The sequence below is a fragment of the Mauremys mutica genome, chromosome 9, assembly GCF_020497125.1.
Source record: "Mauremys mutica isolate MM-2020 ecotype Southern chromosome 9, ASM2049712v1, whole genome shotgun sequence".
NCBI lineage: Eukaryota > Metazoa > Chordata > Testudines > Geoemydidae > Mauremys > Mauremys mutica.
Window position 1 is genome coordinate 84,276,756 of NC_059080.1, and position 17,358 is coordinate 84,294,113.

Genomic DNA, 17,358 nt, shown 5'->3' on the forward strand with positions numbered 1-17,358 from the left:
GCTTTCTAGAAACTAAACGTAACTAACAGGTTAACCTCCTGCCTAAAGAAGTTTATCTCAACAAAAGTTCTCTGCAGAATTTTCAGCCAAGGTTGGTTGAGATCCTGTTTTCATTAATGTAAATGCACTGTCCATTTACTTTGTAGGGTAGGAAGATGAGGTGTCTTCTTGCCTTCTAGCAATACCCTACCCACAACATTCATTATCTTTGCACACATCCAAGATAACCTTCCATGACTTGTTTATTCCTGTGGGCTCCTTTCCTGTTAACTTTGTATGCAGATGGACAGTCATTGCATTAGCTTACAGTGCTTAATTTACATCCCAAGAGAAAAGATGGGTGATATTACCTCACCCACCTTCTCTCTTCCATATCCTGGGACCAACATGGCTACAACACTGCAAACAGTAATTTACATCCTAACAGAGAGAGACACTTTTTTTTTACCTCCTGTCTGGAGGTAAACCTGTTTTCCATCTTTGCTCATACATTCACACAGACTTTAAAAGATATTTGAAGTATATATATACACATAACTCCTTAATTAGTATCTGTACATATATTTCACTACAATATTAAGGGCCAAAGTGACCGCAGTTTCATCTGAGACCTCACATGACATTCTTTGGTGAACTAGAATGCAACATGCCAGTGTCACATTGTGCTTTATGGAAATATGCTTAGAATGTGTTTTATGCTACATATGCCATGTAACATATCTCCGTAAAGGTGATAATCTACTGAATGCATTAATTCTATTTGTATGCATGTATCATTTTTGTATTCAAAGTCATGAATGTTATGAATGTTGGCTGTGTACTGGCTTGGTTTCTAAATAACCTTAGTAGAGCATTTGGTCAGTTCCTGGAGAAATTAAGTACCTAATCAAGAAACACTTAAAGGACACTGGATCTTGGAATGCTCCAATCCACATAAGAAGTCTACTTGAGGACATTCAAGGTAGCATGTAAACAATGGATGCTACCTGTAAAAACTGTGAGTCATGCATGGCCATGTGACTTGCCCAGGTGACTCCTAAACGCCATCTTGGAGCTGGACTTTGCATAGGAGTGAGGAGGGGGTCTCCACTCACAAGAGAAAGTCTATTTAAACCCCTGGGAGACCCCTCCATTTTGTCTTCAGCTGGCTAAAGAGAGGAGCCATCATGAAGAATCCCCTAGCTACCACCTAAGCTGGAACAAGAGCTGTACCAGGGGAAAGAATTGTGCCCAGGCCTGGAAGGTGTCCAGTGTGAGAAAAAAACGTACTGAAGCATTTCTGAGGGTGAGATTATCTGTATTCAGTTTGATTAGACATAGATTTGTGCATTTTATTTTATTTTGCATGGTGACTTACTTTGTTCTGTCTGTTACTACTTGGAACCACTTAAATCCTACTTTCTGTATTTAATAAAATCACTTTTTACTTATTAATTAACCAAAAGTATGTATTAATACCTGGAAGAGCAAACAAATGTGCATATCTCTCTATCAGTGTTATAGAGGGTGAACAATTTATGAGTTTACCCTGTATAAGCTTTATACAGGGTAAAACGGATTTATTTGGGTTTAGACCCCATTGGGAGTTGGGCATCTGAGTGTTAAAGACAGGAATACTTCTGTTAGCTGCTTTCAGGTAAACCTGCAGCTTTGGGGCAAGTAATTCAGACCCTGGGTCTCTGTTGGAGCAGACGGGTGTGTCTGGCTCAGCAAGACAGGGTGCTGGAGCCCTGAGCTGTCAGGGAAGACAGGGGTAGAAGTAGTCTTGGCACATCGGGTGGCAGCTCCCAAGGGGGTTTCTGTGATCCAACCCATCACACACGTGTCCTGTAACCCCCTTGTCAGTTGTCAATAAGAGGTTCTTGGGTTGCACTGGGACAGGGGTGGTACAGAGCTGACACAGCTCTATACAACTTTGGAGATTTTCCCCAGGCCTAGCAGAATCCTAACCAGACAGTCAAGTTTCTTTCTGCCTACTTTACAATTCCTGAGTGACACACAGCAGGCAGCATGAGGGACCTATGTCTCTGGAAGTGTGTGAGCAGCTCTCATTGACTGCCTCCCTTTCCATGTGTTATGATAACAAATTGACTCATCTGAGGAGCTCAAGCTAACAACATCTTGTGTAATTAAAAAGTGGCTACAGGGAGAGCATTTTCAGGGCGCAGGGTTGTCAGTTGTGGATTTCATTTTCTATTTTGTTTGGTCAGAGCCCAAGCTGAACAGCTCATTTATTCTGCAAGACTTTTGCTGGTGCAGACGGATAGATGTTTAAGTAAGTATCGTAGGAGAATTTATTAGTTATTTGTTGGGAATTTGGAGAATTTACTATGGTTTTAAGACTTTGCTTGAATGGTTGTTTTAACTGTGAAATGGTTGTACCCAGTGCATGAGATGAACACCTTTGAGAAGTCAAAATGAATCAATAAACCGGTTTGGCCAGTAAATTATAAATAACATGGATGTGAAAGGTGTGAAGTAAAGCAGTTTGGACTGTAAATTATAAATGACCTAGAGGGGGAGGGTGGAATGGGCGTGCATTGCTGTTTAGAGTGCCCCAGAGGCTCACTGTGGAAGTACTATTGATGGCCCCTGGAACATTCAGACCTCCTCACCAAAGGGAGAGTTGTTGGGACAACCCACAGAAACAGAGGCAGCACCTCTGGATGGGGCAGTGCGCAGAGCTGCCTGGACACACCTCAGCATAGGAGTCAGAGGGGGGACATGTCGCTGTTTCCGGGAGCCGCCTGAGATAAGCGCTGTCCGGAGCCTGCACCCCTGACCTCCTCCCATGCCCCAACCCCCTGCCCCAGCCCTGATCCCCCTCCTGCCCTCTGAAGCCCTCAGTCCCAGCCTGGAGCCCCCTCCTGTACCCCAAACCCCTCATCCCCAGCCTCATCCCAGAGCCTGCACCCCCAGCCAGAGCCCTCAACCCCCCCCTGCACCCCAACCCCCTGCCCCAGCCCAGAGCCCCCTCCCACACTCTGAACTCCTCATTTCTGGCCCATCCCATCCCAGAGCATGCACCCCAGCCAGAGTCCTCACCCCCTCCTGCACCCCAAGCCACAATTTCATGAGCATTCATGGCCCACCATACAATTTCTATACCCAGATGTGGCCCTCAGGCCAAAAAGTTTGCCCACCCCTGGTTTAAACTGAAATAGCTGCACCAATTGGTACTGTCAGCAGACTCTCAACGTTGCCCGTTTTATGAAGTGTCGAGACTACAGCACCATCTGCTTAACCCCAAGGCAGATTTGCAGCATGGCAGCAATATTTTTTAGGGCAAAAATCATTTGAGCAGAATAAAATTTTATGTCTGTTTTAATTTCTTGCTATCGCCATTATTTTCTCTAATTCCCACAGCTATCTCCCGAGGCACCACACTGTGAAGGTGATACCAGCTCAGGGGAATGGGTTTGAAACAGTTGCAGGCTTCCCTACCATCACATCCTACTAATCAATATTCACTTCTGGTCAACAATATGTTTAAGGTAAATGATACCAAGATAATACTAAATCCATCATTCCTCCCTGCAAGGGTGACTGCTTTCAGCATTCACATGACCCCAACTGTCTGCAAGTTTGCCACAATCACATTATCTGAGGCAGTCCATGATGACACAGAGTAAAGCAAAAAGTAAGAGAGAGCCAGATTCATTCCTGGGGGTGCAGTTTGCTCTTATGGAACCCCACTTTTGAATGATGCAACCAGATGCTGTGAACTGTTTTGTTTATAGCCAATCACTTCTGCAAACACTCTACTCTCAGCTGACTGTCCACCTTAAGAGATGCTTTGGGGCTGCCTACCTTACAGTATGCCTGACCATAACCCCCTGCCCCCAATCTTAAACAACAAACAGAGGGTGGGGAGGGGGGAGAAACAGACCAAATACTGTGTTTTTGTCCCAGTGTTTATGTTGTCTCTCTCCATCCCTTTGTCCCCTACCCACAATTATTTATAGCTGTTAATTACCATTCTGCAAGGTAGTAGTCCTTAGAGATTAAAAGAAAGTATCTTCAACTCCATATGGCATCAGTGGGAGTTGAGGGCACTCCTCAGGTAACATATTAAGTTGCTTACTGTCAGCTCCACACAGAAGTGATCCTGTCTTGTTAGTCCCTTTTACCGTGCCAGGGCCGGCTCCAGACCCCAGCGTGCCAAGCGCGCGCTTGGGGCGGTGTGCCGCAGGAGGGCGGCAGGCGGCTCCGGTGGACCTCCTGCAGGCACGCCTGCGGAGGGTCCGCTGGTCCCGCGGCTCCGGTGGAGCATCCGCAGGCATGCCTGCAGGAGGTCCACCGGAGCCGTGGGACCGGCGACCGCCAGAGCGCCCCCCGCGGCGTGCCGCCCTGCTTGGGGCGGCACAATTCCTAGAGCCGCCCCTGTACCGTGCCATGCCCATCAGTGACACTATGTAACAGTCATTAATAAATGATGGGAACTGCAATTTGATAGGGATTTTAAGTAATTAATCACTGTTTCTTAGAAAGCCCAGAAAGCAATGCAAATGGCTATCACCAACCTAATTTAACAGGATGGCTCCTGCAGGTTCTGCTGTCATACTCATTAGTACTAACACAATGATTTCAGCTTACAGCAGTAAAAATTAGTGCACCATGAGCACCATAAGTGGATCATATCCTTTACTTTGACCCCCGAACCTACTGTATCATATATGTTCCAACTGCGAGACCTAGTGAGACTTCAACTTCAACACTAAGGGTATGTCTACAGTACAAAATTAGCTCAATTTTATAGAAGTTGATTTTTAGAAATTGATTTTATACGATCGATTGCATATGTCCCCACTAAGCGCATTACGTCAGCGGAGTGCGTCCTCACTTCTGTGGCTAGCATCGACTTACAGAGTGGTGCACTGTGGGTAGCTATCCCACAGTTCCCACAGTCTCCACTGCCCACTGGAATTCTGATTAAGATCCCAATGCCTGATGGGGCAAAAACATTGTCGCGGGTGGTTTTGGGTACATGTCGTCAGTCGCCCCTCCCTCTGTGAAAGCAATGGCAGACAATCATTTTGCACCTTTTTTTCCTGGGTTACCCATGCAGCTGCCATACCGCAGCAAGCATGGAGCTCACTCACCATCTACAGTGCTCAAAACAGCAGTGGTAACACCTCACGCATTATCCTGGAGTATAGCTGAGCTAAGAGACACCAGCATGAGGAGGATTTTGATGAGGACATGGACACAGATGTTCCTGAAAGCACGGGCTGTGGCAATTGGGACATCATGGTGGCAGTGGGGCTGGTTGATACAGTGGAACGCCGATCCTGGGCCAAGCAAACAAGCATAGACTGGTGGGACTGCGTAGTGTTGCAGGTATGGGATGATTCACAGTGGCTGCGAAACTTTTGCATGGGTAAGACCACTTTTCTGGAACTCTGTGAGTTGCTTTCCCCCACCCTGATGTGCAAGAATACCAAGATGAGAGCTGCCCTGACTGTTGAGAAGTGAGTGGCGACAGCCCTATGGAAGCTTGCAACACCTATTACCAGTCAGTTGGGAATCAATTTGGTGGTCAAGTCAACTGTGGGGGTTGCTGTGATCCAAGTAGCCAATGCAATCATTGATGTTCTGTTATCAAAGGTAGTGACTCTGGGAAATATGTAGGTCATACTGGATGGCTTTGCTGAAATGGGGTTCCCTAACTGTGGTGGGGCAATAGAACGTATATCCCCATCTTGGCACTAGACCACCTTGCCAACCAGTACATGAACTGCAAGGGGTACTTCTCAATGGTGCTGCAAGCACTGGTGGATCACAAGGGACGTTTCACCGACATCAGCGTGGGATGGCTGGGAAAGGAGTATGACGCTCGCATATTTAGGAACTTCCGGCTGTTCGAGCAGCTGCAAGAAGGGACTCTCTTCCCAGACCAGAAAATTACCATTGGGGATGTTGAAATGCCAATAGTTATCCTTGGGGACCCAGCCTACCTCTTGCTCCTATGGCTCATGAAGCATTACACAGGCAACCTGGACAGTAGTAAGGAGCAGTTCAACTATAGGCTGAGCAAGTGCAGAATGGTGGTAGAATGTGCCTTTGGATGTTTAAAAGTTCGCTGGCGCTGTTTGCTGAGTAGGTCAAGCCTCAACACAACCAACATTCCCATTGTTATTGCTGCTTGTTGTGTGCTCCATAATATCTTTAAGAGTAAGTTGCAGGCATTTATGGCGGGGTGGGAGGTTGAGGCAAATTGCCTGGTGTCCGATTTTGAGCAGCTAGACACCAGGGCGCTTAGAAGAGCACAACAAGGTGCACTGCACATCAGAAAGGCTTTGAAAACCAGTTTCATGACTGGCTAGGCTTTGGTGTGACAGTTGTGTGTGTTTCTCCTTGATACAAATCCATCCCCTTTGTTGATTTTAATTCCCTGTAAGCCGACTGCCCTCCCCCCTTCGAAATAAAGTAACTATTGTTTTGAAACCATGCATTCCTTCTTTATTAATTAAAAATTATATATATATAAAATGAATGAGATAATGGACAAGGTAGCCCAGGTGGGGTGGGGGAGGAAGGAAGGAAGGACGGACAAGGCCACATTGTTTATTGCAGCCACACTAAAAATCAAACTGTTTGAATGACAGCCTTCTGTTGCTTGGGTCATCCTCTGGAGTGGAGTGACTGGGTGCCCGGAGCCTCACCCCGCCTGCGTTCTTGGGCATCTGGGTGTGGTGGGTATGGAACTTGGGGAGGAGGGCATGTGGTTATACAGTGGATGCACCAGTTGTCTGTGCTCTTGTTGGCTTTCCTGTAGTTCCAACAGATGCTTCATCATGTCCATTTGCTCCCACATTAGCCTCAGCATCGTGTCCTGACTCCGTTCTTCATGCTCACTTAATTCTTTCCTGGCTTCTGCCACTGAATGACTCAATGCACTAAGCTGTGCCCTATCAATGCGGGAGGACTGCATAAGCTCAGAAAACATGTCATCGCGAGTGCGTTTTTTTTGCCTTCTAATCTGTGATAACCTCAGGGCCGGAGATGGTAGGGGGAAGTGTAGAAACATTTGCACCTGGGGGGAGATAAAAAGGGAGAGTAAAATGTAAGATGATACATTTCTGAGAACAAAAGGGAGACTCTTTCACAGTGAATCAAGCAATTCACAGCAGACAGCACACGTGCTTTAGGTACAAGGTCGCATTTTGCCTTTTATATTGAGCGCCTGCTGGTATGGTTACACATCACACAAGGCTGGGCAACAGAATTCGGTTTCCAGGCATGGTATATGGGTTTGGCTTCTTACGCCTTCATAACATGTGGAAATGTTTTCAAACTGCAACACCCTCCTTTCCCAGAGCAAGCTATGGGTTGGGTTTCACATTTAAAATGAGGCCCTGCGGTTTTCGGGTGGATGTGCAGCAAACACCTACCATCACTCCACCGCATGGCTATTCTCCGGGATGATCCCTTCACCCCTCCCCTGCGCTGCTATTCTCTGGGATGCAGAGCTGGCTCTACTGTTTTTGCTGCCCCAAGCAGAGTGCCGAATTGCCGCCGCGGATGGTGGAGGCAGTCCATGTGCGGTGGCAATTTGGCGCGCTGCTTGGGGCGGCAAAAACACATGGACTGCCACCCCTTGCAGATTGCTGCCCCAAGCACCTGCTTGGAATGCTGGTGCCTGGAGCCAACCCTGCTGGGATGATCCCTTTTAGCCAAGCGCAAACAGCCCAGTATGAACGGGGTCCTTTTACTGTTCCCTTACAAAAATTCCCCTATTTCAACCAGGTGACCAGGAATGATATCACTCTAATGAGGCTAACACAGAAAGATATAGACTGAATGTTGCTTGAATGCGACCAAAACCCAGGACCATTCGCTGCCATGCTTTGTGCTGCAATGATTCCAGAATATTTGCGACTGGCTTGATGTGGTAAAGTGTTCTATCATGGAGGACAAAATAAGGCAGCCCTCCCCAGAAACCTTCTGCAAAGGCTTTCAGAGTACCTCCAGGAGAGCTTCATGGAGATGTCCCTGGAAGATTCCCGCTCCATCCCCAGACATGTGAACAGGCCTATCCAGTAGCTGTACTGGCCGTGAATGCATCCCAGTTCTTCAGGGCAAATCAAACATTAAACACTATTGCTTTTAAACCCTGTACTGTAGTTACAAATGTGCACTCACCAGAGGTGCCTTCTCTGGCTTCAGGGTCAGGGATCCCACCTTGGGAGGGTATTGGCTCCAGGATGATGAAAAGGTCCTGGCTGCCAGGGAGAATGGATTCACCACTTGCCTGCTGCACATTCTCCTCCTCTCCTCTTCCTCATCCACAAAATCCTCCTCCCTGTTGCGTGAGACTCCCCCAATGCAGGTATCCACGGACAGTGGTGGGATAGTGGTAGGGTCCCCCCCCTAGAATGCCATGCAGCTGATCATAGAAGTAGGCTTGCCTGAGTTCCTTAACTTTCACACGGCACTGCTGTGTGTCCCTGTTGTAGTCTCTGTCCAACATGCCCTGTGAGATTTTGGTAAATATATTTGCACTTCTTTTTTTTTTTTATTGGAGTTGAGCCTGCACAGATGCTTCTCCCCATACAGCAATCAGATCCAGTCTCTCTCTTTCAGTCCATACTGGAGCTCATTTGCAATTCTGGGGGGACGGTGTGGCCACAAGTGCTGCTGAGTTCGCCATGCTGACCAAACAGGAAATGAAATTCAAAAGTTCCCGCGGCTTTTCCTGTGTACCTGACTAGTGCATCGCAGTTCAAAGTGCTGTCCAGAACTGTCACAATGGAGCACTCTGGGATAGCTCCCGGAGGCCAATACTGTCGATTTGTGTCCGCACTACCCCAAATTCGACCCAACAAGGTCGATTTTAGCACTACTCCCCTCATCAGGGAGGGGCACAGAAGTCGATTTTAAGAGCCCTTTAGGTCGATGGAACAGGGTTGGTTGTGTGGATGCAGTCATTTTTAAATTAACCTAACGCGGCTAAATTCAACCTAACCCTGTAGTGTAGACCAGGCCTAAGGAAAAGATCAATACACAGGGGTCATCTGTGCACTGAAGAGACAGCTAATTCTCCACACAGTGCTGCCAAGTCTGATACTAAATACTTCTGTTTTACAGTTATCTCACCTCAGTCAGAATTTTCAAATTGGATGTTTTAGGAGTCTATGCTTGCCCTGTCACCTTTCCTTGTCAAACACCGATTATCCTCTTCACAGTGAAACTGCGCAGTCAAGACACAAATCATGTTTTCTTGTTGACGTACAGAAATTACAGACATTATCCGTGCAGCATACGGAGGCACATTCCTCTGTTGGAAAGTGATAACACACTGCACATGGCTCCATGTGAGCTGTTATCAAAGAAGGGAAGGTGACAGCCTCATTCCCTTCCTCCATGTGCAGTTCATGCTCCTGCTGCAGCTATGCTCCTCCTGCTGCCATTATACCCGCACTGATTTATGCCTCGGGATACTGAAAACAGTACAGTAACTGCCTCTATTTGCTGCACTGCCAGTGGAGCTGACAGCCAGGATTTATTCTGGCATGAATCTTGAGCTCTATAGAAAATGGACAGAGACTGAGCTTATCTCTCTCTTGAGCGAAGTAGCAGCATGAAAGAACATGTTTGCCTTGCTCTATACTGGCCCCCATAACACTTTATGGTCTCGCTGTTAAATATAATGAATGCACTTTGTGCTCTAATGAAGGAATCTACTGTAGAGGTGCAGACTCACCCCATGTGGCACCTCCTGCTGGTGACTTCCAGGAATTAGCTCATTCCAGCTACAGAGCGCCCTCTGCAGGCCAGTGATCTGCCTGTCCTCTGGCCCCCATATCCCTCCTGGACCCAGTGCCCTGTTGTCTGGGGTGCTGCCCCCTGGCAGTAACCCCCCAGTCTTAGGGTCTCCGCTCCTCAGGGAACACCCACCTACTAGCCCCACCTCACCTCAGTATATGGCTACTGCCAGTCATTGTCTAGCCCCCACGCCCTGGGGCGGACTGCAGTATCAGCCTACTCATCACTGGCAAGGTTGCGTTTGGACATGCTGCCTTTGCCTACCCCTGGACTGCCCTCTGCAACCTCCAGTACCTATTAGCCCAATGCTAGGCCACAGCCTGGGGCTCCCCAGCTCATCTGCTTTTCCCCAGCCCTGCTCCACTCAGGTACCCTGTCTCTAGCCCCCTGCAGCCAGGCTCATCTCCCTCTACAGAGAGACTCCTGAGCTCCTGGCTCCCAACCTTTTTATACAGGCCAGCTGTAGCCTGATTGGGGCATTGCCCAGCTGCAGCCACTTCCCAATCAGCCCAGCTTAGCAGCTCCCAGCCACAACCTTCCCCCAGGGCTGTTTTAAGCCCCAAAGGGCAGGAGCGGGGTAACCACCCTGCTACACCTACTCATAGCAGATTTGGAATGTGAAAAAAAAGTGAGTTTTAGAGGTAAAAACTACTTCTCAGTGCAAGGAGGGAGCAGATGCTGCCTTAGGGCATTAACATTATCCCATTAAAACTAGAAATGGGCTAAAACTGAAACCTCACCCCCAATCTCGCCTCTCATATTTTGTTTCTGGTGTGGCACCAACATGGGAAAAGGTCTCTTTTTAGTTCTCGTTTGGATGCGGAGACATTTGCTGTTCTAACATCTAACAGGGTGAGGAGACAATGCCTTTTGTCAGACAGCAGGCTTTCTGAAATGGGAGGTATCTATCTTAAAGATATGCTCTGGGAATTATTTTGAAGAAGTTCTATGGTCTGTGTTATACAGGAGGTGAGACTAGATGATCACAATAGTCCCTTCAGGTTTTGGAATCTATTAATCAGTGAATTTACATTCTGTAACTTATCTTCCCAGAAAGAGGGGCTAAAAACTTATTTTTTCTTTAAATGAAAGCTTAAAATCTAGGAAAAATATTAAAATTCTCTGTAGAGAGATGCTAAATCTGAAGAATTTGTGAATCCTCTGTGCATGAATTTCTATGACCATGCTTATCTCTTTCCTTCGCCCATACTTTCAATTTTGGAAGCCCAATAAAAGCAGCACAATAAAAAATTTTAGAAGTAGAATATACAGCATCCCTACATTAACTGCTGTTTAAAAGAGGGGACAACCTGCTTCTCTCCAATGTATGTCAGCTTAATGCTTTTCAAAGAGTTTTCTTCAACAAAAGATGATGCTGTCCATCCATACTAATTAGTCATATCTTACAGATGTTCCTTCATATTTTATTCTTGTAATGATTAAAACGTTAAATAATATTGAAGGATTTTTCTTTTATCTTCCCAGTTTTCTAACAGCAACTTTCAGCAACAAGTCTTCTGCATAGTGCACTGCCAAGATAATCTATAATGCTACTTTTTCATGTAAACTTGACAGAAGTTCAGTCTTTTCCCTATGTATGAATCTTAAGCTCCTTTTATTCAGATATATTTTATCCCATGTCCCAGTTTCACTAATGCAGTGGAATAATGAAAAACAGGAAATTGGCTTTCACCATTAATGCCAAATCAAAGTTAAGACAAAAAAAATAAAAAACTGGAAGTATGTATTTTGAAAATGTATATTAAAAAGTATGATGCTCAGCTAAAAAGCACACACTTTGTTGTTTCAAACAGTGCATAAATAGTATGTGATCCCAAAATTAAAGACTGTAGCTACACAAGAGGGCAGAATTGATGTTACACGGGAAGCCTTAATTCTGGCATTTCCAAATTTTGAATGCTTTATTTTGCATCTTTGACAGTGTTCCTTTAATATATTTGTTTGGTTTTTGCTAAAAAGAAAACTGGAAAAAAAAGGCTTATTTATGCAACTCTAATGGTCATCAGCAGGGTTTGAACTTAGGGCTTTCAGATCCACCCCACAGATTTCTACAAGTGGAGTTAAAGGAACAGCTCCATCAACAGATAGCAGCAGTAGGCTGCTATCTCCAGCAGACACGAACTTTGCTCTTGGGTGCCATAACTATTTGCTAGACAATAACAGAATACTGGGAATCAGGTGTCTTGGGTTTTATTCCTGGCTCTGGAGGGAAGTGTGATCTGATGCTTAAACTGGAGACTGAGAGATCTGTCTACTGGGTGCTATTAGTTGTTAATGGTGCTTTGCATTTACAGAGTGTTAAGTCAAGAGTGGGTCTCAAAGGTGGGTATGCAGAAGTAGTCCCATTCCATAGCTGATTGGAATTTAGGAAGCTATTACACTGATGATACACCAGACAACAGATTCTGGAGGGCACTCAATTTTAGCTGCGTTGACACTGCAGGCCTATCAGGAGTCAAAAGCAATCAACTCTGTCTTTGGCCACCAAATATGAAAATATCTGAAAGAAAGTTTCTGGAGTAACCATATTGTATACGCCTTTTTTGTACCTGTAATAAGGCAGGGGTTGTCACCAGGTTGGTAAGGACTCACTCCCCCTCTGCATCCCCATCTCTTAGGCAGTTTTATTGTCCAAACTTAAACAATCAGTTCCTCAGCTTACCCTTTATACTCCATGTTCTCACTGCCTGTCTTCCCAGGGGACTCTGGTGGCAGTGGTACTGCTCTCTCTCTCAACCAATTGTGACTCACTAAATCGTTCTGATCCTTCATAGCCTCTGGTGCAGACCTGCCTACTTAATTGGCCCAAGTGGGAGCACCTGTTTTGGCACAGTGGTGCTGAATCTACTTCAGTTAGAGGGGCCACCCATCCTGTAACAGTGCCCTTTTCTTGTTAGTGGCCATTTGTTATTGTAGCGCTTTAGAGATTTTATGGCTAGTTTAAAAATATCTTCTCTTATACATATGCAATATCCACCTTTATGATTAATAATACAAATATCATGAGTGGTCTTCTAAGAAGACTGATCCCTTTCAAAACTTAAAGAAGCACATTCACTCCACCCCCTGGCCTGATCATAAATTAGGACACATTCTCATCAATGGAGGAATGAGATATTACTACTCTGTATTAATCAAAGTCTGAGATCATGTTCTAATTTAATCAAAGAGTGAAGAACAACCCTTACTCGCAAATGCAGGCATAATCATCACATGACTGATAACTGAGGGTCAATGATGTCATGTCTTATAAGAAATATAAACCAGATGTTTAGGCAGAAGATTTTACTTATTATTAACCTTTACAATTTAGCTGGGAAGAAATATTTCTTAGCAAGAATTGTTTAGTGTGGCACTTGAACCTTCATGGATTTATGAACCAGTATTCAATTATCTTTTTAATTCTTTCCTCACATACAGTACTTCATCATTTTACAGCTACAAAGCACCATAAAATTATTCAGGACCCTGACACTTCAGAGAGACCTATTGTTTCAGGTGTATGAGAAGACTTACTGTTAGAGCCCATTTCATGTTTCATAAATCTTTATATCAAACATTTGTCCCTGATCTGCCTTCCTATATGATTGGCATATCAGATTATTTTAGATAAATGAAATCCCTTTACTCTTCATCACTCTTGATGCAGACTGATAGAGCCTCTGTTGAATATATCCCTTGAAGGTGACAAAGAGACCAAAGAATATTTTGAGGAGAATTATCTAATACTTTTAGAAACTAAGGAATTTTGTTACTGGCCAACTGAGGGGTCCAGCAAATGTTCCCCTGTGTGAAAATATAGGGTTGAAAGCAACAAAGAGTCCTGTGGCACCTTATAGACTAACAGATGTATTGGAGCATAAGCTTTTGTGGGTGAATACCCACTTCACCCACAAAAGCTTATGCTCCAATACATCTGTTAGTCTATAAGGTGCCACAGGACTCTGTTGCTTTTTACAGATCCAGACTAACACGGCTACCCCTCTGATATAGGGTTGAAGTCACCCTGGATAACACAATGTTCTTCCTATACATTACAGATGCTTAAAGAGCAGTTTGTCCTGTTCTCTGTGATTAAGTGCTCTGTAACAGACAGCCTTAATTTTACTAATAACAGTGTCTTTGATGTTTTGTACCACTCCTTCCTCTTTTCCCCATCCTCTTCTTATGGCACAAGTTGTAATAATCAATTGTAACATTCCAATCATATGACTCTGTGATGGAATGTACTCCCCACACTGCTCCTGCAAGAGCTGAATTAGGCCAGATGGGTTTTATCAGCCAATTAAGCTGCAAAAAGGGGAGATTTCGGCTGTGTACAGGTTGCTGATTAGGAGGAATCTCACCTGTGAGGAACAGGTGGGGGGGCTTCTATAAAACCAGGAGGCTGGCACCAGTGCCCAGTTCCTATCTGTGAAATAAGAAAGAAAACAGGAGAGAAGTAGCATAGTAGGAAAGAGTCTAGGGTAAAAGTAGTAAGGTTGGTGTAGCTGCAGCCCTTTGCTATTCATTGCAGGCCTCTGAACTGGAATCTAGAGTGGAGGGTGGACTTGGGCTCCCCTACTATCCATTGCAGAGCACTATTCTATAGGATAGTGAATAGGAAGTTTGGCTAAGTCATTACCGGAGTGACCTTGTCAGGGCAGTAGGTGTGGAGAAAGACTTTGGAAGACTCCTCCAAAAAGGAAATTAAAGTATGACCTGGCCAGAGGACTGAGTCATGAAGCAGTTGTACAGTGACTCTGTGAGTGAGAGAAGAGTGCAACAGCAGGAGACAGGGTGAATTGGGTGGAGCTAATCCCTGGAATTGCCCAAAGGGGGCACTATCTAGCAAGGAGTGAGAATCCTGTGACAGACCCATATGCTATTAGAAAAGCGAAGGTGAGTGAAGGAATATCTTTTATTGCACCGACTCCTATTGGTGAGAGAGAGGTGCTTACAAAGAGCTCTTATTCAGGTCTGGGAAACTAGTTGGGGTTTTCAACAGTTTTTGTGGTGGCCTCAGAATGTAGCCACCAACTCTTGCTGGTATCCACTCTGATAATTTTTTCCTAAAATTCTTAATTAATTTTAGGAAAAAAAATAAATATGCACATATACATGTCCAAATCATTGTAATTTATTTATGTAAGGGTGTGGTTTTTTTAAAACTCAATACAAATAATGTATAATTGTCTCTATTCTTTACTGGACTGAAACAGAACAGAAACAAAAATAAAGTGCTTTGCATGTTCATCTTTTGTTATTTCTCTTGCTTGCTTTGGTTGCTTTTTTAAAACTTGCTAGCTAGTAAGTCAGCTGCAATGAAAAGTGATATTTGTATGTTTGTTAATATCATTTTTTCACATCCGCACACTTGCTAGCTATCTGGGAGGCAGTGAAAAGTGATGTTACCAAACATACAAATATCACTTTCCACAGCAAATTTACAAAGCCCTGGCAAGCTGGGGGACAAATTAAGCCCTGGATGGGGAGGTGGGTAGCAAGGCATAGGGGGCTGGAGGAAGTAATGGGGCCAGGGGCAATGGGCTGGGGGAGGCAGCGGCCCTACTTGGGTGGCTGCAGAAGTAACAGAGGTTATGGAAACCGTTACTTCTGTGACCTCCATGACAGACATGGAGCCCTACGCATAGGTGATAGGGTATTTTTTTCTTTTCTTGTTTTCCTATGTGAGTTCATCTGGGAGCGTTGTGATTGTCTGGTTTTGCCCACATAGTGGCTGTTGGGGTATCTAGTGCACTGGATGGCGTATGACACGTTATGATATGCATGTATCAGATGTGGGGCTCTTGAAAGGTGGGTTTTGGGGGGCAGGGGTGTTGATACCAAAGCAGTGGAGGTATGTCTGCAGGTTTTTCTTCTGTTCTGGTAGAGTGGTGCCACTTTGAGCTGGTGTCTCCTAGACTCCAGAGTTTGTTTCTGATGAAGTTGAGGGGCTCTTTGAAGGCCAGAAGAGGGGATTCAAGAAAGATTTATTTCAGGATAGGGTCCCCATTGAATATGGGGTTTAGTTGTTCAATGATATCCTGTATGGGTTCCAGTGTGGGGTGGTAGGTGACAACTAGGGGTGTGCAGTTGGAGGGCGTTTCAAAAGATATTGGCTCATCTACCTTCTCTCATCCTGGGACCAACATGGCTACAACAATACATACAACCATATCACACGTTTTCATATGAGCATCTCCAACTCCTTGTTTAATACTTTGGCTCCTATTATTAGTATATAGACAAATTTAAAAATGTATTCTTTACATACTCATGCTTGGATTCCTCTCATGCATGACCCCATTAGACTGTTTTACATATTTGTATGTTGCCCCATTACCACCATGCTCCTATATTGTTTAGAATAGTGTCTCTAAAATGCAGCCACCCAGTGGCTCTTTTTGTGGGCAAAACAGCCTCCTGGGTGGTGATTGGGAATAGGGGGAGCAAAGCAGTGGTCCCCCTCCCCTCCCTGTTGATCCTGGATGTACTGCCTTGGAGTTTGCTGGCACCACTTTGTCCAACACTGCCTCTAGAGACACATGGGGCACAATGCTGGAGGAACCTTGGACTCCACAGGAGGCAGGAGAGTTCCAAACCCACCTTCCTAAGGGCCCCTACTGCATCCTTGGGCTCCTCCCATTGCCTACGGCCCCTATTGCCTCCCCATCCATCCCCTGCCAATCCAGTGCTTCATTTTGTGCTGGGGCTGTGCCCCAGCACCTAATAGTGCAGACTTCACAGCAGACTTACTAGCTAGCATTAAATAAATTGCAATGATTTGGCTGTGTACATGTGCTTAATTTTTTCTAAAATTAAGTATATTAGGATAAAAGTGTCAGAACAGCCATCAGCAAGAGTTGGTGGCTGCACTCTGAGGCCACCAAAAATGTCATGGGAACCATTGGTTTAGAGCCCTCCTGACTCTGACTAATCATCCAGGAGATCGGTACCCCAACTACTGACATGGAAGCCATCAGAACAATACAACCCCTTTTTCATAGCATTGCCTCAGTGTTCCACAAAAGCAAAACCTTCTCCCCTATGCTAGTTACCTAATCATCTGTTCACCTCCAGTATCTTTTGCCTTCTTTCTTCTCTCACTCAATGGATAAGCAGGATTTCCAAGAGGATCATCTGGATCTTCCTCTCCTTCAGCTCCCTTCCCAGATCGTCAAAGTCTTCCAGGAACAGTGGAACATTGTAAAGTCCTTCTGTGGTTCCTTGCTGTTTTCCTTAGTTTTGAATAACCTAAATACTCTGTCTTGTGAGGGGATTACCCTCACTATTCAGTCTAGTAATTGAAATGCTAACTTGCTGTCTTGCTCTTTAAAGTGGTAAAGAGGCTTTACTTGATTGTATGGACAGTTTATATTAAGATGAAAATATGGTGTTAAACTTCAGTTGATTAGAATGTGATACTTTGAGAGTTTTTTTCTTTTTTTAAAGATCACACCTGCAGATTTGCAGCCCTTCACTAGGGCTATGTCTACAATACGCAGCTTTTAGCAGTACAGCTGTGATGCTACAGCCGGGCTGCTAAAAGGCATGCAGTGTAGCTGCTGTTTGTCGGCAAGAGAGCTC